This window comes from Lissotriton vulgaris, chromosome 7, assembly GCF_964263255.1.
Source record: "Lissotriton vulgaris chromosome 7, aLisVul1.2, whole genome shotgun sequence".
Lineage (NCBI taxonomy): Eukaryota > Metazoa > Chordata > Amphibia > Caudata > Salamandridae > Lissotriton > Lissotriton vulgaris.
This window is the reverse complement of record NC_141695.1, coordinates 1500747910-1500770777: the sequence shown is the minus strand read 5'-3', so window position 1 is coordinate 1500770777 and position 22868 is coordinate 1500747910. Positions and strand designations below refer to the sequence as shown.

At 46.7% G+C, this 22868-nt stretch overlaps 1 protein-coding gene across 1 annotated transcript in view; it reads left to right on the top strand.

Moving 5' to 3' along the window:
- LOC147705871 (fer-1-like protein 4) overlaps positions 1–22868 on the top strand; it is a 1142165-nt gene that overhangs the window by 179375 nt on the left and 939922 nt on the right. The window lies entirely within an intron of this gene.

The following is a 22868-nucleotide window of genomic DNA, read 5'->3' as shown; positions in this document are numbered from 1 at the left end:
TGCTGCATGTTGTAGTTCTTTTTCTCTTGCAAAGCAGCATGGAGACAATAAGAAGCTTAAAGAGTCAATTATCTCACCTGTTTCGAAAGGGCCTGATTTTCAGGTACCCATTCATTTACTAATGTTCTCAGAGTTAGCAGGATAATTGGAACAGCTCGATTTTTATGGCAATAATACCAATGGGAGAATTACTTAATTAAACAAAGTATATTTTCATAATATATAATGTGCAGAATATAATGATATTAAAATAAGCATGAAGAGCCAGAAAGAAATAATGTTAGCCAATGTGTCAGCTTAAAACTGTGAGGAAGTACTAGGCTATGAGCATATTAATTACCAAGAAAGATTGTGGCTGATCTTTATGCTATTAAAGTGACAAGCCTAGTATTTGCCTTTAATTGTAGCAGTTATGGTGTGGTCTTTATCATCACAGTGAAGGGATTTCTAATTAGATTGTGTAAACGGTAACAGTAGGTAACACTCTTTGGTGATCAAGGCAGTGGCTGAGGTGAAAGAATAAATCTTAACCACGAGCAACCCATTTTTGAGATTGCTTGAGTTCTTTCTGCTTTGACACTGAAGGCCTGACTTCACACTAAATAATCACCGGAGCCACGTAGGGATTGATCGGGAGGTATTTCCTCGTAGAAATCGTGCTAGTTAGCACACCAGATCCTGACGTTTTGGCTCATGAGGTTTATCTACAACTCCAAAACAGTTGATCAATAGACAACGTCTTTTTTTTGCTAGGTACATTACTTTTACCTGCACTGTAATTTTTCCTCACTTTTATTAGAAAATTCTGGTATTAGTTAGAGAAACGTGAGTAAGGTGGGGATTTGTGCACCCCGTCCTGAAGAAGGTGCTTCTGGCACCGAAACATGTCGACGTACACAAAAAGGAGGTAACTCACATTGTCAGCGTAGTGACCTCCCACCCTCATTTTTAACAGCATCAGCCCGGGGGCTTATTAAATAATTTTTAGTCACCCCACGAGCCAGGTTCTTTTTAACTATCACTATTTCCCAAACCCCACAATACACTCACATTTATTCAAAATACCCCCTCACCAACACCACACATAGTCTAACAAGTGCTCCCACGTCTCCGTAGGTCGCAGCACGCCGTACCCCGTAGAGGGGTACGATGACCCCGATGATTAAGCATGACACCAAGGGGCCTGTTGGTGTGTGAGGGGACCTAAAAACATAAAGGTGTTTCCCACTGTGGAGGAGACACCCTTAATCTCAAGGAGTGGATTCTAACTTTTTATTTATATATGCCCAGGGAGAATGAATCCATTCTGATTTCTCTCTCTCCCCCCTCTGATTGTTAATTAATTCTGACTTCACACTAGCAATAAGTGCTCCAGAGCTGTTCTGGTGGCTATAACCCCTTGTAAATATGGCCCTGTGTTCACCACAAAGGTTATGCAGTCTATGCCCTCTTCTTTGAGTGCTCTTCAAAAGTCAGCAATCCAGGCACTCTTCCTAAACTGCAGGTCAGAGTATGACCAACTGTAGCAAGCCCCTACCTTCACCCATGAACATGTTGCTGCTTCTATACTGTCTGCATGGTGTCTCTATGCTTGTTCCTTCTTCTCTTTCTGCACGTTCAAATACGTTGGGGTTGGAAAGCCTCCAACCTCAGGTTGGAGGCGTTCCGACCGACATCCATGGTTTAAAGTTCAACCACGTAATTACAATGTAGGCGGTCAGTTTAAACTTGGCCAGTCGGAGGCCGCACATATTCCCCTACGGACGGCGTTTCCGCCGTCGGGATTATGTTGTCGGTTTTCAACAGGCTTTTCATGTCGGGCTTTCTGACATGAAAAGCCAGCCGGAAAGCGACTTTGGGGGCCCCTGTCAGTGCCCCATTTCCTCCGCGGCCTCCGGTTATGAGCCAGGGGGCACCTATGGTGCCTCCCTGTAAATCCCTGCAACGTGTGGCAGGCACCATGCAGGGATTTACACAAACTCCCATTTTTCTATGGGAGCTTGTGCTATGGGCAGAAACTGCCCGCAACACATGCTCCCATAGAGAAATGGGAGCTTGCAACCACACCATGTGCAGTCGCATCATAATACGATGCGCCGAGCCACTGACCTATAGTCGGTCAGTTCCCACACCGAAACGGTGCTGGGCGGACTCAAGACAATGGACATCATCTAAAACTACTCAAAATGGCAACCAGGCAAAGTCCTGCTACTTTGGCAATGCCCAGATTAGTCAAATGAGCCAGCTTCTGAATGGGAATTGAGCTAGATCCCTTGGGCGAGTGTCATTAATAATGCCTTCTGTAGCATCCTATTGCTTCCCCCCCAATCTTCCTTCAAATTTGATTATCTCATTATCAATTACCCACGTTAAATAAGCCAAAAAGTTGACAGTAGATGAAGAGGCACAATGATTCTTCAATTAGGGTAGTCAACTTTCTTTTTCCTATATCTTCACGCTAAGGGGGTCATTATGATTGCGGATTTTCCGCATCCTCGGGGCCGGCGGAAGCCACCGCCGGCCCCGAGGATGCGGAAAATCCGCGGCGGACTGATCAAAGACCCACCGCCAGATTAGGATGGCTGGTGGGTCCTGGTTTCCGTCCGCAGCTTTTCCGCCGCGGTCGTATTACAACCGCGGCGAAAAGCTCTAATATGGTGACGGTGTCTTCCAGACACCGTCCACCATATTAGGATGGCCAGTAAAGTATGCTTTTCCGCGGCGGGTTTTCCGCCGTGGAAAAGCATACGGAACTTCACTGCGGGGCCCGTTGCGGGCCCCCTAGGTGAAGGGGGGGTGGGGGGTGCACATGGGGGGTACCTATGGTACCCCCTGCATTTGCATGCAGAAAGCGGCAGGCACCGCGCGGTGCCTGCCTCTTTCTGCATGCAAATGCAATGCGTGCATTTTTAACATTGCCGCGGGTGCAGCTTGAAGCTGCACCCGCGGCAATGTTAAAAATAGAGGATGTGACCGCCAGGGTGGCGGTCACATCCTAATTGCACAGGAGGGAACTCCGCATGCCATGCGGAGGTTCCCTCCTGCTCTGGGGTCGCGGACGGACGCAAGTCCGTCCGCGGTCCTAATCGACCCCTTACTGTCAGGAACTCAAAATGAAAAAACAAAAAACATGGCCCAACCCAGCCTCCTCAAGCTGCTACTTGGTTCAGCCAGTCCTCTCTTGGCCTGGGTACGTCCCACATGCATCCTTTGCAGCAAGAGATTGAGGAGCACTTTATAGCACCAAAGCCCCTCTTTACAGTCAGTCCAGGGGCACTGTGGGACATCTTGTCCATCGGGCCCCACAGTCAGCAGCAGAACGGAGTCCTGCCCAGTGAGAGACTGAGGCGCACTTTATAGTTCCACCTCCCCTCCTTACAGCTAGCCCAGGGGCAGTGCGCGGGCTTGTAGTTGGTCAGGCCCACGAAAGGCAGCAGAAGAATGGGGGCATTCAACTTTCGGGACATGCATTTTGAGGTTATCACAGCGGCATCTATTTTTCGAGAGGCAATGGCATCTCAAATGGAAATCACAAAAGCAAACTGAAAATGTGTCAGCTATGGGACTAGGACCAGTAGTTTATTTTGTAAAAGAAGGAATGCTGTACCCAAAGCTTTGCTCAGAAGCCCTCCGCCGGTACTATTGAATGTTGGCGCATCGAATACCAAGGTTGCGTAGTCCTCAGTCCACCTCAGGCCTCTTTCTAATCCACAGCCAGACATTCCTGGGCCCCCTTATCTCACTCTTGCATGTATGTTCCTGCTTTATCTTTCGCTGGCGGTTTTTCAGCCTTTTTTTGCCTTATCGTGTTCTTCCCTCATTTGCTTTTGGGAAATGTCTGATGAGGAAAAATATGGGCATCCACCAAAAAGAAATACCAGTGGACCTCCATACAATTATCCACTATCACTAATTGTATTAATAGCCATTCTTGTGGTTTGTATGATAGAAGCACGCATGGCTGAACCATGCGTGCCTCTACAAAACGGTCCCAACAAAAACTTCGTCTTAACAACTCATTCCTTTACCAAGCATACTGTTACCATGCTGTCATGTTTAGGCATAGGTAGAGTGGGGGGTTACACAATAGACACTCACATGAGAGAATGGGAAGCATGTATGATGGAGACTACATCTCCTAGAATGCCAAGGGAGATCATGCCTGTCCTATCTCTCTTTCCCGTACATAAGCCCCGCCTCCAATTGACACGGTGCTTGTCACTCGAGAATTTACGTCCTGCAAGTAAGCCGCTCTTGCATCGTCCGCCGTTATGTGTCTGCCTGGATTTACAGACGCCCTTGTTTCCGGACGATACAGGGGGCCTTTCTTTGAAACAGAGAGAGTCTGTCTCCGGCTCGCGTCACTCTGACGCGCAACCGCTTTCCCCCCTGCTACAGGCACCCAACACTGAGCTCTCGCTGTGACCCAAACAATTCCAGAACATTGCTCGCATTCGGGCTGTGGCGCAACAAACTTATTTTCCCTTCTGCCAAACGGAACTCATTTAGAAGACGCGCGTTGGAGTGCATTGATGTGTGCACTTTCCTGAGGCCAAGTTACGCTCTACATGCTCTGGAGAGCTGCTTGTGAAGCAAGACTGGTTTAGAACACATCCCAGAGCTGTTAAGAGGCTCGGAGTGCTTGTGCTATTATTTTTGTTTTTGTTCTTTTGAGTAGGGTTGTTTGACTACACACTGGAAGGAGGAAGACTTCATTTGGAAACAAGTGGAGTTACTCACCGCTAGTAGATAAGGAACTCTACCTTGACTTCTTGCTGAAATATTTTAGTAGTGCCTTGCTACCTAGAGGACTTACTCTGAGTATGAGTCAGGAAGAATCATCTTGGTTTTCTTTTCTTTATTTTTATCTTTTGTGCCTTTTGTGTCTGGATATGTGCAGCAGTATTGACTGTAAGTACATCACAGATAGAGGATTGATATTTATGGTGGCATAGGGTGAGGACTTCATGAATGTTGTGTTGTCTCTCACCTGCCGGTAACAAGGAGCGATTGTAGGACTGAGGTCTACAACTACAGAAGACATCCCTATAGAGTGTTTTTGCTGCTGCACCTTTATTGTTTCGTTTGTCCCTTTTTTCCCTTTCCCCTACTGTGGTGTGACCTGTGGAGTGGGTATATATACTCGCAGGTGGTTCCATACAGGGGGAAAGGGTTATTTGGCATCTTCCATCGCTCCGGCGGCATCCGGCTTAGGAGGTTAGTGGTTAACCCTCCTAGGTTGTGACACATGCATGCTTTCCATCAAATTTAGCTGTAAAGGCATGTTTGCTGAAAGGATGTGCGTGGTAAATTACCACTACCCCTGCCCTGAGGCCTAAAACCTTGCCCCCTACCAAATAAAACCCCAGCCTGCCTGCGCTGAGTTCTAAAACATACCTCTGCCCTGCTCTTAAAACAACCCCCACCTCTTCCCCTGCCCTGAGGCCTATAACCCTGCCCCCTTTTTTAAAAAACTACTCCAACACCCCCACCCTGAGCCCTAAAATTGACCCCACCCCTAAAAACTCTACCCGAAACCTGGCCCCAGTTCTTAAAACTACCCCAACCCCTCCTGCCCTGAGCTCTAAAACTCTGCCCCCATTTAAAAATACTACCTCAACCCACCTGCCATGAACCCTTAAACTGACCTGCACCCCTACAAACTACCTCCAACCCAGCAAAAGCCCTTAAAACTACCCCGACCCTCCCCCACCCTGAGCCCTAACACCCTGCCCCTTCAAAAAAATGACCCAGACCCCCCCACACTGAGCCCTAAAACTGACCCCCACCCCTTAAAGCTACCCTCCCCAAACCCAGCCCCACTTATCTGTCCACGTCAGAAGCTTCGTGTCCTGACGCTTCCTGTTCCTCTCCCCTCCCATCTGGACACTTGACCACTATCTACCTTAACCACGCGTATGTGTGGTGTTCAGGTAAGCATTGTAACACGTGCTGGGAAACAGCATGCATGGCTCAACCCGCCTTGAAAAGGCCTTTCCCATTCTTCTGTGTCTACAAATGATCATAGAAATGAAGGGTAGGACTGTTGTTCTTTTCCTGGGTGGTGTGGATGCTGCTCTCATATCAGGCTGAATGTTAGGTCAGGAGGATAGCTATCAGCAGTGCTGTGGCTGATAGTGGTGCTGTAGCTGCTGGGACACTACTTGATTAAAAGAGAGAAGGGTAGGCCTATTCTCCGCTCATTTGTGGGGGGCATTTATGATTTTTTTTTAAAGTCCTCAATTTCTTTATTCCTGACATCACTAGCACAACTTACAGGGCAATATACATGATGTAATGAACAAATAAAAGACAAACTACAAAAGATAAAAAAATAAGACCTCATGAATGTACTTCTAAATCAACACTAAATTGAATTCAACAGCTGCACTTTTGTTTTAGCGAACTGTGGCTATGAGTCCTGAACAAGAAGGTTCTCCTGTTTAAGCTGCAGTAACTTTTCTGCCTAGGATCATCGCTCCTCCTGTGGTAGATTACAGTTCCTCCCAATGCACATGGACGACTGTCTCAAAGTAACCTGCAGCTTTCCTGATAACTCCTCGCTTTCCTGCTAAGAACTGTAGCCTTATGGCATCTTATCAAAACCTTCTGCCACCATATCCGCCGCTTCCACCACCAGTTGCACCACCTGCTCCATAGCCACCACCTCCACCACCATAGGGACTGCTGCCAGAACTTCCTCCACCACCAAATCCGCTTCCACCCTTCATCGGCCCATAGTTGGATTGCTGTTGGCCACCATAATTTCCGAAATCGTTGTAGCCACCACTACCCCCATAGCCACCGCCTCCACCGCCACCAAAGTTTCCTCCTTCTTTGTAGTTATCGTAGCCTCCGCTACCACCACCACCTTGGCTCCCATAACCACCAGGACTACCACCCTAACTGTCGCTTCTTCCACCACCATATCCAGAGCTGCCTCCATAGTTTCCACTGTCCCCGCCATAGCCGTTGTATCCATCTCCGCCACCATACCCACAGCTTCCACCTCCACCACCAAAACCTCCTGGGCTGCTGAAGTTTCCTCCTCCACGACCGCCGAAGTTGCTGCCGCCACCACCACCACCATTGCCGAAGCTGCTTTCTCAGCCACCACCAAAACTGCTTGAACCACCACGACCTCTTTGAGAACCAGCCGTTATTATCAATAATATTTTAAGTATTTTTTTTTTACAGATCAAGCACTGGTCGGGGGTAGTCCCAGGGACCAAGAGAATGAAATATTTCCACAGTTTCCGACAACAAAGCAAACACTGAATAAAGAAATTTTAACGTGCATAGATGCCGACAAACAGTTAGATTGGCAAGACAGAAAAAGGAACTGGAAGCGTGATAGTTTGTCCCTTCCTTTCGGAAGGCAAAAAGAAACAGTTGTATCTTATTTCTTAGGGATCGAGTAAAAACTAATTTTATTTTAGACTGGTAAAATAGCTAGGTCTGCATCTGGATGTTGTGTCCTGCTTGACACCTTCTAGTGTCTCAGCAGGCACTGGTCTTTCCAGCCACTCCCTGGAGGGCTGGACACATATGCACCTGACACCCATCCACCTGACACCCATCCATCACAGGCGTCATGAGTGATGTGTGCCTGTTAATAAAAGGACAAATCTCTTGATCAAAGGGTCAGGATTGAGGCAGCACGCCAGCAGAGAGTGTACCCGCAGCCGTAGGAAGCATCCATTGATAGTGGCAGCACCACCACCTAGTGGTGGTTTCTGGCACCACACCTCAGCAAAGCCCTGGGGAAGGATTAAGTGATCCATATACTTAATAATACTCTTTGCCCCCAAGCTCAGACCACCTGGCCACGCCCACAGTGCGATCCTCGCTGCCATCCCTCGCAGAGAGGAATGACAGTGTCTTGAGTGCCCCCCTGAGGCCCACAGCATGAGTGGAGTTGTTGCAGCCTCCTGCAGTGCCCAAAAGAGACAAGTGAGGCCCACAGCAGTCGGAAACAGCTGCCTGGCCTCTCTGTGATCACCCGCAGAGCCACCTATTGGCCAGTCAGAGGCACAGCACTTTAAGACAGTTAAAAAGGAGTTCACTGCACCTCACCAGAACCCATTAGGTGATGGAAAGTAAGGTGGCCCCAGCATAATAAACCACCTTTGAAAATTCAGGCCAGCTCAGATACATGCACTAAGAAATAGCCTGCAGTGCCACCTGCAAGCCAATTGTGGCAGTGTACCAGATAATGATGGGAATCTGCAATGAAAGAGCGCCAACAAGACAGAGATAGGTACAAACCACACATCATCACCTCCAGTGTCCTGTGCTCCCAAGTAGCAACAACAGGTATACTGGTTGAGTGGGCTGATTACGTCCTGAAGAGGAGAGGAATTGTGTACCACAGCAAAGAAGCCCTGCTAGATAGCGAACCACAAAGAATACTGTGTGCTGCATGCCCCCTAGCAGCCATCTACCACCACCCCAAGCAAGAGGAGCAAACTTGAACTGAAGCCATGCTCTCCTTCCCCACGCAGACTCACAAAAGGGAGAGTGGTGGCATGAAAGGTTTCCACACCAAATGGAGAGGAAGGCTGTTAGAGACACAGGCAGGACTGATGCTGAATACACCACACGCCCCCAGTGGCTGTAGATCACTACAACTGCAGCAAAGGGCCCCCAAGAAGTAATATGCAGCAGAGCATAAGAAAAGGCGGCGCCTAGTATGAAGAAGTGATGCTGAAGGCAGCAAGGAGTGCATCCATTTCTCCACTGTTCTAGTGAAGCCCCGCAGTGGACCAAAGATAGCAGAGTGTCATCCCTCACACTCCTCAAAAAGGAGTCGCCAGTGGCCCCACGCAAGAGGCGAGTCGCACCCTCCACGTGGTCAGATGCAACCGCAACATGTGCTCCAAGGGGACGCAATACATGGCCGGAGGCCACATCACACCAGAAGCAAGGAACACATCACTCGAAGTGATCAAGCATGCCTGAACGAAGGCGGGATCAAGCGCTATGATTGTACAGCCTCGAGGCGCAAGCACTACACCCTCGAGCGAAGAAGGTAACTGACATCCTGGCACTGTTAAAATCTCTGGAGAAGAAACACAAAAGTCACGTGGCTGTACGCCACCCAGCACCCAGGAAGAAGAAGAGAGGATAGCAACTGGAAGTCTCACCTGCATTGACCAGATACCGTTAAAGTTGATAGGCCCAGTTGGCCTGATTGGAAGAAGGTGCATGCGACTGCTCCCGGAAGAAGAATTTAAAAGAAGGGTGACAACCCTGTCACCATGAAGAGCTGGACAAACACAGGTGCGCTAAGGATCAACAAAAGGAGAAGCATGATGACTCCTAGCACCACAAGCTAAGAGCACACCCAGAGAGACCAGACAGTTACCATGGTGGACCGACGTCCCGGAGAGCATCCCATGGGAGAACCAAATGTAAGCCACAGTAAGCGCGAAACGCGACTCACCCCAACGCTTTCCAGTGCGACGTCCATCCCAGAGTGTTGGCAGTGTAGGTAGTACAGCATTCCGACTCCTACCCGCAGATGCCAGAGGTGAAAGAACAGCTTCAGCAAGGCAGAGACATGTAGCTACAAAATCTCTCCAGGAACCTCCTCTCCGAGAAGATCATCACCACCTGTCGTCCAGGTCCAATGGCAACTACATCATCATTGCCATGTGCATGACACCGCACTCAGCAGGAAATGTGGGAGTGTGACCGGAGACCCTACACTAAGAATTGGACAACCAACCAAGTTCAGAAGGGGAAGTCGTGAGTGGCTGGACAATGAAGAGACCCTGAGTTGCAAAAGGAGCGCATCCCGACACACCAACAGCCAGTGAAGGGGGTGACAACCAGAGAATGACCTGGCGACCGCCCAGCGGGAGACCGAGAGTAAGCCACAAGCATGCGTTTCTCAGCGTGTCCAACACTCCGCTGTCATCAACATCCTCCTAGCTCAAGATGTCCAAGTGCAAGGATGCAGATGTATCCACAAAGGAAATGGAAGCACTTGGCCACCCCCGCACCAGGTGATCGACTCAAGACTGAAGGCCTGCAACCATCACAGCAAGTCATCATTAACTGTTGTCCAGATTCACCATACGGCTGGCAATACCATCATACCAGTCCTCGTCAGATGCGTCAAACACTATTATATTGAGTACCAATGGACTGGAGTCCTACACCATTGCCACACCTGCTGATAAGAAGACTCAGAGACTAACTGCTAACCTGGCTTACACCTGAACTGCGGCAGCGAGTGCATGTCTTGACCAAGACTCATCCACCCCTGAGGTTTGTGCAAGCGACTGGGTACTGGCTCCTTGGTGGTCTTGCAGCTGCCTCACGTCTGCACACATGCAGCCCCAGCGCAGCTCACAAGCAGTCCTGTGGCTAACCTGACAAAGGGCCTCCCCTGGCAGGAGAGTTGGACGAGGCATTGCCCAACCGACTGGTTACCGGATACAGCAAAGTAGTCTAACAAAGACTACAGTTGATCCAGCAACACCTTTGTGAACCTTCACCATGGACTTAAACCATGCTGTTGACGCACCACCACAGACCATCCTCTACGTCAGCAGAGTAGAGCAACACCAGATCTAAAGACATGTGCTCACCAGTATGCTGCTGGGATGCAGCTGACGTCTCCAAGCCAGTGTCCGTGTCCTGAACCACTTAGGTTTATTTATTTATTTATGAAGTTTTTGAGGCCGACAACACAACACTGGAGGCAGAATCTCACAATATAAAGACTGTGGTGCTGCAGTTGAACGAGGATGCCATGCTGTCTATGGTCTAAAACAAGAACAAGGGACACCCTACTCACAAGGAACCAGGGTAATACATATGTAACAGAAACATTGGTTCCCGTGGAAAAATACAATAATCTGTTTTAGTAAAAGTGTGCACAATCGCAATAAGGAAGGGTTATGGTGATGCCAAAAGAAGAAGAGTCCATTTCCACCTCTGTTCACAGATAGTTGTTTTATATAGTTCAACAAGTTACGGGTAGATACAAAAAAAGGAAAAAACAGTAGTGCGTTGGGTCCCCAGTGTAAATGGAACCTTGAAACAAGAGTGATACATTTGTGACATAAAAAATAGGTTTCCATAATTTTTTTAAGGCGACCATCCATAAATGTATGGTAACAGCAGCTTCTGTATTAAATAATCAGAGCTGTTTTAGTGGTTCGCTTTAACTAGCTGTCGACGACGTTTCGACCCTTTGTGCAATGTAGGGTCTCTTCAGGACCTAGGGGTGTAGGGACATCTGCGGAATGGGCCGGCAGCCGCGTGAAGAATGTGAAACACCAGTCAAGTAAACAAGAAGTAAAGCGAATACTCACATGGGACCCAGCCGGGTGCCCAATGTGAGGGACGAGGTGGGAGGCTGGCAATCGAGGATGTGCCCTGTGATAACATTGCCAATGTGTTGTTAGAAGAATAATAACTTGTTAACTCGGCCTGGGGGTAGTCTGAGTAGATCTCAAGAACAGTGTCTATTGAGCAGGTGGTGCGGCAGCTCCAACCTGTGCATTTTAAATATATGCCGAGGACGCGATCGATCCGTCGGTATTCTTTGATGGAATGGCAGATGGAGATCTTTTGCGGGTGCCTGGGTAGAACCACTCAATCCGTCTACCGTGGCATGAATGACCCCCCAGGCTGAGTTCATAAGTTATTATTCTTTTGCTCTTAACCGCGGCGGCTTTTCCCGCTGTGTGCTGCAAATTTGAGAAAGCCGCGTTACATGACGAGCTCAGCTCGTCATCCGCACACGACCACCGTGGCTGATGACGAGCTGAGCTCGTCATCAGCAGCGAAGAGGTTAAGGTTCCATTTCCACTGGGGACACAGCGCGCTACTGTTTTTTCCTTTTTGTATATACCCGTAAACCACAACTATCTGTGAACAGAGGTGTATATGGTGTCTTCTTCTTTTGGCATCACCATATCCCTTCCTTATTGCGATTGTGCAAACTTTTACTAAAACAGATTATTGTATTTTTCCGCGGGAACCAATGTTTCTGTTACATATGCTGTCTGTGGTGGCCTCGTGTTACCCGAAAAAAACATTCAACAATAAATAAATAAATCTATTCTTCTGTGTCAACAACAAGGTCCTGGGCTCAGCAGAGCCACCTACGCCTGTGCTTTGTATCAATGCTGCTTCAATGCAGCCAGCCAGGCTTTAAGTCAGCAGGTATTGTTATTATCTATAGTTTGGCACACTTTGAATGATTTTTATTTGAAACATCTTTGCTTGATATGTGCATGGCAAACATATATATTTTTTCATCGAGTTCACTGTGTGCCTTACGTGGAGACAAAGACTTTTCTGCACAAGCAGTGTAACATTTTACACAGAGATCCTCGAAAACCTGGCAAGTGCAAAACCTGTTTTGCAAACAGTTTCTGCCGCTGCTGCCAAAACAATTACTTGGCCTTGGCATTGCCATTATACGCTGCATGCAGTGTTTTTCTCATTACCTGACCTTTAAAGTAGATAGGGTGTTCGATAGAAAACTGATGGATCCCATTGTTCAAGCGGTCGAAATAAATCCTGCCCTCCACCCAATCCAGAGGATCGTTCGCAAAAACAGCTCTAGGGTAAATAGGCCACTGGTTCTGTGCCTGGTGCCCTGCGGTCTGGAGAGCAGTACATAGAAACACATGTTTTCTGTCCTATCACTGTTTGACATCATTTTTCAGAAAAAGTTTATTAGGCAGAAGAAAATGGTAGGATACAATATATAGGAACAATAAGAATAAAAAATAAAATTATACAATCTGTACTGGTTGAAATAAATGTTATATAGAGGAAAAAGAAACAGAAAGCGTTATAGGTTAGCAAAAACAATCAGAGTAACAATATCATAAATGTAATATAAGGGAGAGAGAGATTAAAAAAAAAGTGCAAGTGTATAATATACAATAACAATAAAGCTTAGAAATCTAACTGTATAATAACATAGAGGAAGTCATGGAGGCTTAGCTACTTCTTGTTGCAGGAGGTGTTAACTGTTTGACATCATTGCAAATGAATAATTTAGCAGAAAAAGTATAACGTTTACCCAAACATTAACCAATATATTAAGCGTGGGGTTGTCACCAAAAGCCCACAATGTCTGGCGAGTTTATGCACTCATTAAGTCATCAAGCATTCACAAAATTACTCATTCTTGCACTCCTGCTGCATCCATTCATCAACCCACTGACTCATTCTTGCATTAAAAGAGGGAAGGCTGAAGGATTTAGTCACCAGCTCAGACCATGAAGCGATGTGACGACTCTGCAGAGAGCCATGCGCAGAGACAGGCCTCAAATGCTAATCCACAAAATTCCACCCAGACATAAAGCTCTTGAAATAGTGTAATCTTAAACAGAACACAACCCCAATCCTCTTCTTCTTTAATTTATGCACTGCAGACTAGGGGTATATGGAGCTCAAGAAGTACCTAGAGGCCTCTCCAAGTTCAGGCGCACCAGGAGACGCTAAGCGGTAGATGCACCTACCCATGCGGAATACCGATCCAGGTGGGAACAGGTCTGTAGACATACGAATCTCAAGGTAGGGAAATATTAGGAAAATAGAGAAATTAAATAACAGTGCAGGCAAGTGCCAAGGGGTGAACAAAATGAGCAACTACAACTAAGCAGTTGCGAGTCAACTCGTTTCATCCTTTGTGCTGCTTAAATTAGCTGGAGACCAGTCCTTCATGTTGACTTCATTGGTTGTCGTGGCCTGCTTGACCTTGAAGATCAAAGCTCTTGCATCTTAGCCCCAGTCGCTTATGAACCAGTCTCCATGTCTTTGAATGTTTTTTCTTGCCAGTTTCTCTGCTGATCCTTTCATGAGTCTTAACAAAGGAACAGGAAAATTCTGTTACTCACAGAACAATAGAGCTGATAGCAGAAATAATGTATGTAACCCATTGCCGCTTGCAATACGCAGTAATGGGGAGAATCAGAACGTGAATGCCACTCAAACATACAAAAGAGAGAGCTAATCCAATGTCACTCTATGTATAAATATATGTAGATAGAGTTTTTTATTCATTTATATTACAAGGGTCTCACATTCAACTACACCTGCCATCCCTCCCATTACGGTATCGCAGAGCGAATTCTACACCCAGAGTTTGTCAAAAGAGGTGACCAGCACCAACATCCTTGCTTACGACAATAACCTATCAAAATGCATCCATGTATCAACATTTGCCCGGACACAATTTCAATTACACAGGAGGTATCTGAATAATTTCAGTAATTACGTATTACTCTTGTGCTACAAAACTACCAAAATTACGTGATTACGCCAGCTTGAGTAATTAGTAGTCATCTTTTTCGATGAACCATTTAAGCTTATAGCCTTTATCACTGCCTTTTCACCATAAGAAAATCAGGACTATTATATTCCGCATAAGCTTTCCTACAAGGCAGTCATAAATATACAGTCATAAAATTACAAATAAGTACAAAACTGCAGTCTTCAAAACATTATAGAACCCTTCCTAAAATGGCATAAGGATTCTAAATATGCAATACTTCTACCCCGAGGATTTGTAACAGGTGTTAACCAACATCAAAACCCTTGAGCACTATGATAATCTGTTCGATTCACTGTGACAGAATACAGTTGCCAAAGCAATATATTGCCACTCGAGATTGACTGTAGCCTGTGCAAAAAACTCCTTAATGACCCTGGAACTACAAGGTACCACAAAGAGACCCTACCAAAGAGATTACAGAAGAAATCCACACACTGGTAAATGAAGCAAAGAACAGGGAGTGGATAACAATAGAGGAGGCAGCATTCCTGAAAGAAGAAAACCCACAAACACTGTATTTCTATTTTTTACCAAAGGTACATAAGAACAAAAAATCTACCACCAGGGAGGCATATCGTCTCCGGCATTGGATCCATCTTGGAACCACTATCCAAGTTTACAGACCATTTCCTAAGACCATTGGTACAGAGAATGCCCTCGTACCTGAAGGACACTAGAGAGGTGTTGATATTACTCCAGAACCTTAGATTCAACAAAGCAACCAATATCTTCATTACACTAGATGTTGAGGCTTTATACACAAGCTTACCACAAGGAGCATACCACAAGAAGCATCCCTAAAAGTAAAAAGGGAAACCTTACTAAGAGGGGAGGAATGGAACTCCATCACACTGAAATGTTTCATTCTTGAGTGTGCAAAGATGGCTTTAACCAGGAACTTCTTCCAGTTTCAAGGAGAGTTCTATTTGCAAACCCATGGAACATCTATGGGCAACACTTTCGCCCCCAGCTTAGCCTGTCTGTATGTACATGATTTTGAAATGAGAAACATCTATGACAACAACAATCCCTACGAAGCAAGTGTATTCGAGTGTAAAAGGTTCATAGATAATATCGAGGGGCACTGAAACAGATGCAATAGAATTCATTAAATGGGTGAACACCCGGGATGAATTCTTGGACTTCACTATGACCATGAGCACAGACTCAATCACATTTTTGGATCTAAAAATCTGGCCTGAACATGAGGAACTGAAAACGGAGGCTTCTTACAAACCAACGGGCGTAAACAATATCCTCCGGTGTGACCGTTTTCACCCTAAAGCCCTTAGGGAAAGACTACCAGGTTGGTCAATACCACTGACTACGAAGGAATTGCATAGAAATACAAACATTTAAAGATCACACAGAAAATAATGCAAACAAACTGTAGGAGAAATCTTACCCTAAGTGGCTAGTCAAGAGAGCCACAAAATCCTAGAAATTCACCTCTGGAGACACACACTAAGACCAAAAACAACAGACTACTGTGTGGTACTAGGTATGGTATGCAAGCCAATACAGTGAGAAAAAAAAATACTGCGACCTTGGAAGACTCTAAATTTTGCGTTCCTCAGATCAGAAAGACCTATGTTCGCTTTCAAGAGAGGCAGGTCACTCAGAGACCTCGTAGTACACACTCAACCCTGACAGGATACCAATGAAGAACGTACATTACAAACTATGTGGAACCTACCTGTGGTAGTAGGTCTCTACTCATCTGGCAGATGTAAACTCTGCCCCCTGACAAAAGCAAGCAAGGAAGTCGACCTTGTGCTGCGAACCCCATGGGTACTTAAAAAACATACAAATTGTAACAGCAGCAATGTCGTTTACGTTATCACATGCAAATGCCAGTTAAGATATGTAGGCATGACCATACTAAAATTAAAACACGCATCAGCGAACACGAAGCACATTTAGATGTGAGAAAACCATCACTAAACTGATGCTCCATTTCCAAATGACAGGTCACACAGAAAGTGATTTCACATGGACCATGATTGAGAAATTACCTGCCACCATGAACAAAAAACAACTACTGAAGTGAAAACAGAGATGGATCTACCGTCTGTCCAGTATTACAACAGGATTGAATGAGGAAATCCCATGGACTTCTCTGGCATAGACCCTATGGGGAAGGGTAGTGTAGTTCTGATAATCCCAAAAGACTCTGCGCATTGGAATAGTATATCCTGTAGATTAGACGTAGGACTGAGGTCAACTAGGTCTCTATCGAATATCTTAGACTTAATTGTGTGTGCCAGCTAGCTCAGAGGTCACTAGAAACTTTCTCGAATTCACAAGAAGGGATTAGTCTCTGACAACCGCACAAACATGACAACTTTGTTTGCCCAAGATAAAATGTATCTTCAGAGGTGTGGAAACAATAGATAGATATTTCACTTAGTCAATCGTGCATGCTTCGTTTCACTAGAGATGCAGAGAAAGTAGAAAGACGGGCGTTTTCAATAAAATTATTTATTGAACAGTCTTCTTTCTCAAGCATAAGAAATGAACTGCTACAATAGTAAAACTGTTTGTAAAATATAATGCGTACAGTATAAATAGTAGAATAAAATAATGCTGTAAGAGCATTGTATGGTTCCTAAACCATACATAAATACATACATAAATAACAGAGGCTAAAAGTACTCAACTGGTGCTTCTAAAATACACCTACCCCGAGGGAGGAAGTAAGTGAGGTGTAGCATAAAGGTAGTATTCTTTTGCCAAGAATCTGCTCAAGATTTCTCTAAGGGTCTAATCAGCTCCGTACCTTAGTTTAGAATGAAGAAAGTCAGGCTCAGGACTCGATTTCCCAACAACCTGCGAGGGTAGCTTGGAAACACTGGAGCTGGATTTCTCGGCAGGAGAAAAGACAGCTTCTCTCTCAGCGCGTCTGCTGGAGGGTCGTCTTCCTTCGGCACTAGCAGGGCGCGTTGGGCAAGATGATAGTGGAACTGCTCCAAACCACAGTGTGTTTGCTTGGGCAAGTGTGGGCATATTTATACCTTGAAGGTGCCAAGTTTGACGTACAGTTGGACTTAATAACGTCATCAAAGAGTCACAGTTCTTTGAAAACTCCATGAGTTCTTGGATAAATCAATACTCAAGCAAGGGGAAGTCCCTGACTGCTGAAGGCGGGTTTTTCCAAGAAATCGTTGTGGATTTTCGGAACTAGTGAAAGTAGCCCTGCCGTATTTGGACTACATGAGCTTTGCCTAATATGGTTATGATTTCTATGCCTATATAAGGATATGGTGATTTATACCTATATAAGGGCATGAATCGAGAAACTTACAATAGGGTCCTAAAAAGATACATAACACGTCTGCTCCTCGAAAAAAACGATACACTTACAAAAGTATATTGTTTAGGACTGACCCGACATTGCGGCACACTGCACACAAATATCAAGCAAAAAAAGTCCTACCACGAATACACCTTAATGGGCCAGGTTAGAAATCAGCAAGAACCTAGGATAGTCCTGCAGCCACACGTATATGGCTTACTTTCTCAAATAACGGAAAAAGAGAAATAAAAGCCTGGCACTAAAACTTTTTAACATCATACATATACCCCATACAAACAACTTGGGGTTCATAACCAATATTGAATATGGTCCTCTGCACTAGGGTCACTCCCAGAGGAGAACACTGCAATTATTGAGGAATATATTACTCTTTACAGCATATCACAAAAATTATTTCTTTCTTGAATTTTTTTCTTCCTAAACAAAACTTTATTGTCCTCAAACAATGAAACACAGTACATATATATCACAGAGAAACATTAGATATACACTTAAACCTAGTAATAGAACAGCCAATTCAAGAGCCAATGTTTATGGTCTCACATGGGATCCCTCTTGATACCCAAGATCAGAGCAGATTTCCCCAAAAAAGTAAAATGCAAAGTCCCTATTTCGGAACTCCATTTCCCTGGTTTGGAACGCCATTTCCCAACATTGCCAATGTCATAAAGAAGAATTGCATTTTTTTTTAACGTTCACCATCCATCCATCCATCCATCCATCCATCCATCCATCCATGTATGTGCATAGTATCCAAGTTTTACAGGTCATGCTAGTCACCTTCAAATAGTTATGTCATTAGCCAGTCGAAGCTTTGTGATTTGTAGAGTTGCTTTTATAATCAAAACATAGGCTCAACATGTCAACATTGAAAATGCTGCTGGCAAAACATTTTTTTGCCACAAATGATATGAGCCCCATCGACTTATCCCCGCTACTCTGTGCCATGGAGTACCCACTTTGTGCAGAAACCGGTGTCCAGCTTTGCATGACCGTGTGACTGTTCCCATGAGGCACAGGGTCAGACTGATTTGCATATGGCCATGTCTGAACTGGGGTGGCAGAGTGGGCTAAAGAACGGTGATGGTTTAAACCCAGATCTGTTGACTGGGTGTGTGTGTTTGATTGGTTCAGATGCTCCTTCTATTACCACCCCCTTTTGTATCGCTTTGTTCGCCATAAGTTGGCAGGGTATGCTCAGACGTGAGTCCCTTGCTCACTTTGCCACTGGATTCAAGAAAGCCTGGCTGAAGACGGCTGTAATGCCAGAAACCGGTCCTAGGTAGCTTGTTTCCGGTCCAGGGAAGGCATGGCTTGGCAGTTCGGGCTGGACTGTTCCCATGAGGCACAGGGTCAGACTGAGTTGCATATGGCCATGTCTGAACTGGGGTGGCAGAGTGGGCTAAAGAACAGTGATGGTTTAAACCCAGATCTGTTGACTGGGTGTGAGTGTTTGATTGGTTCAGATGCTCTGTCTATCACCACCCCCTTTTGTACCACTTTGTTCGCCATAAGTTGGCAGGGTATGCTCAGACGTGAGTCCCTTGCTCACTTTGCCCCTGGATTCTAGCAAGCCTGGCTGAATATGGCTGTAATGCCAGAAACCGGTCCTAGGAAGCTTGTTTCCGGTCCAGGGACGGCATAGCTTGGCAGTTAGGGCTGGACTGTTCCCATGAGGCACAGGGCCAGGCTGATTTGCATATGGCCATGTCTGGGGTGGCAGAGTGGGCTAAAGAACGGTGATGGTTTAAACCCAGATCTGTTGACGGGGTGTGAGTGTTTGATTGGTTCAGATGCTCCGTCCATCACCACCCCCTTTTGTACCGCTTTGTTCGCCACCAACCCCTTTTGTACCGCTTTGTTCGCCATAAGTTGGCAGGGTATGCTCAGACGTGAGTCCCTTGCTCACTTTGCCACTGGATTCAAGCAAGCCTGGCTGAAGATGGCTGTAATGCCAGAAACCGGTCCTAGGAAGCTTGTTTCCGGTCCAGGGACGGCATGGCTTGGCAGTTCGGGCTGGACTGTTCCCATGAGGCACAGGGCCAGACTGATTTGCATATGGCCATGTCTGGGGTGGCAGAGTGGGCTAAAGAACAGTGATGGTTTAAACCCAGATCTGTTGACGAGGTGTGAGCGTTTGATTGGTTCAGATGCTCCGTCCATCACCACCCCCTTTTGTACCGCTTTGTTCGCCATAAGTTGGCAGGGTATGCTCAGACGCGAGTCCCTTGCTCACTTTGCCACTGGATTCAAGCAAGCCTGGCTGAAGACGGCTGTAATGCCAGAAACCGACCCTAGGAAGCTTGTTTCCGGTCCAGGGAAGGCATGGCTTGGCAGTTTGGGTTGGACTGTTCCCATGAGGCACAGGGTCTGACTGATTTGTATATGGCCATGTCTGAACTGGGGTGGCAGAGTGGGCTAAAGAACGGTGATGGTTTAAACCCAGATCTGTTGACTGGGTGTGAGTGTTTGATTGGTTCAGATGCTCCGTCCATCACCACCCCCTTTTGTTCCGCTTTGTTCGCCATAAGTTGGCAGGGTATGCTCTGACGTGAGTCACTTGCTCACGTTGCCACTGGATTCAAGGAAGCCTGGCTGAAGACGGCTGTAATGCGAGAAAGCGGTCCTAGGAAGCTTGTTTCCGGTCCAGTGAAGGCAAGGCTTGGCAGTTCGGGCTGGACTGTTCCCATGAGACACAGGGTCAGACTGATTTGCATATGGCCATGTCTGAACTGGGGTGGCAGAGTGGGCTAAAGAACAGTGATGGTTTAAACCCAGATCTGTTGACTGGGTGTGACTGTTTGATTGGTTCAGATGCTCCGTCCATCACCACCCACTTTTGTACCGCTTTGTTCGCCATAAGTTGGCAGGGTATGCTCAGACGCGAGTCCCTTGCTCACTTTGCCACTGGATTCAAGCAAGCCTGGCTGAAGACGGCTGTAATGCTAGAAACCGGTCCTAGGAAGCTTGTTTCTGGCCCAGGGAAGTCATGGCTTGGCAGTTCGGACTGGACTGTTCACATGAGGCACAGGGTCAGACTGATTTGCATATGGCCATGTCTGAACTGGGGTGGCAGAGTGGGCTAAAGAACGGTGATGGTTTAAACCCAGATCTGTTGACTGGGTGTGAGTGTTTGATTGGTTCAGATGCTCCGTCCATCATCACCCCCTTTTGTACCGCTTTGTTCGCCATACGTTGGCAGGGTATGCTCAGACTTGAGTCCCTTGCTCACTTTGCCACTGGATTCAAGCAAGCCTGGCCGAAGACGGCTGTAATGCCAGAAACCGGTCCTAGGAAGCTTGTTTCCGGTCCAGGGAAGGCATGGCTTGGCTGTTCGGGCTGGACTGTTCCCATGAGGCACAGGGTCAGACTGATTTGCATATGGCCATGTCTGAACTGGGGTGGCAGAGTGGGCTAAAGAATGGTGATGGTTTAAACCCAGATCTGTTGACTGGGTGTGAGTGTTTGATTGGTTCAGATGCTCCGTCCAAACACCACCCCCTTTTGTACCACTTTGTATAATGCATTCAGCCTTGTACATCTGTGAGAAGTTGGCCTGATATATGATGTCTCCAATTCTGGGTGCACCTTGCATCAGTCCAAACAATCCCTTATAGTGATGGTTGTGAGTCAACCCTATAGACAAGCTATCCTAAGGGTAGCATGGACTAAGCAGCCTAAAGGCTTAACTCAAGAGGTCGTGTTAAACAAGCTGTTTTACCAATCACAATCCTGTAATATCAAATGAAAGGACACCACACAAGTTATATATTATAAAAATATATGTATTTATTACTAGAATAATCCTCTGTACTCTTTATGAGTGCAGAGGCACAAGCGTTTAAACAAAAGCACAGTTAAACATATAAAAGTTGCACAATTATGGATGAGGCCCAGGGGCCACGCAAACCATATATTAAAAAAGTGGTATAAGAGATACCAATCGAACAGTGGTTAGGCCTAGGGCCTAGGGAATCGCTGGGAGCAGTCGAGACTAGCAATGCTGAAGTCGGGAAAAGCTAGCGGGATTCGGGTGCAGCGCTTAAAGTACACACATGCCCCAATGCAAAGTCAATGGTGCGTAAAAGTTATAAAGTTACTATTAAAGGAGACTTCCGCTTAACCTAGGAGGACGAAAATTTGGACACATATACTAGAGATGTGTACGAGTATAGGAACACCGGCGTTGCTGAGTTTCCTCACCCACAGGAAGCGGGTGCACAGGTGCGAAGTAGTGTCGGGTTTTGTCACGCAGGTTGATGGTGTCTGGAGATGAAGAGGCTGCAGGCGTCGTGAAGAGAAGTGTCCGGTGTGATCCAAGGGTGGATCGAAGATAAAGATGATCTGAAAGCAGAGGAGACAGAGTCTGGGTCACTCAGCAGTGACCAGGGTGGAACCAGGAAGGAACCAGGCAATGTCGGGCGCTTTCAGGTCGCTGTTGTGAAGCTTCTCTCCGCTGCCACGTGGACTCTGGGGCACCGAGGATGTCCAGGGGTGGATCACGAGCTGTCCCACGCAGGCTCTCGCTGTTGGCGGTGTCGGCTTCCGGATTGGAGCAAACAACCCTTGGCAAGTGCAACCCACGCAGGATTCAAAGATGGCTTAATACTCGGACCAGAAAGGTCAGAGCGGGTGCTCCTTTTCAGGGGAGCAAGTGCAAGTCTGGAGCAACCAGACTCACAAGTCAGTTTTCAAAGTTCGTCGGCACAGGGGCCACAAGCCAACGGGCAAGTGACCGGGCCAATGCGTTGAGCCAAAAGATGCAGAAGGGCCCCACGCAGCACCCGGTGAGTGTAGAGGGGTAAGCTTCAGTGCAAGAGAGGCTCAGGGATAGGGCTTTTCAAACCCCAATGCACAGCTTCGAGGGTCACTCGTGGGCTGCACGGTCAGCATCTTGTGGTCTTTCCAAGATGGCGGGCCCTGTGCTTCAGGTCGCCTCCACGGGTCTCAGCTCTGCAGGGACTGTGGATCGGGCTGTTAGAAGGCAGGCACTCTGGGTCTTGTTGAACTCTGTTGCTCGAGTTCCGGCGGGAACTGCAACAAAGCAAACATCGAGGTGCTGGATGGTGCCTGTTTGCACAGGGTGGTCACTCCTTGACCACAAGGGAGATTCTTCAGTCTTCTATGTCGAGTAGGATGTCGAAGGGTCCAGAGTTTCATTTCATAAGTTTCAGTCAGGATAATCTGAGTGCGTTGGCACTGCTCCCATTCTTATACCAACCTAGGGGGCTGGATTACCTG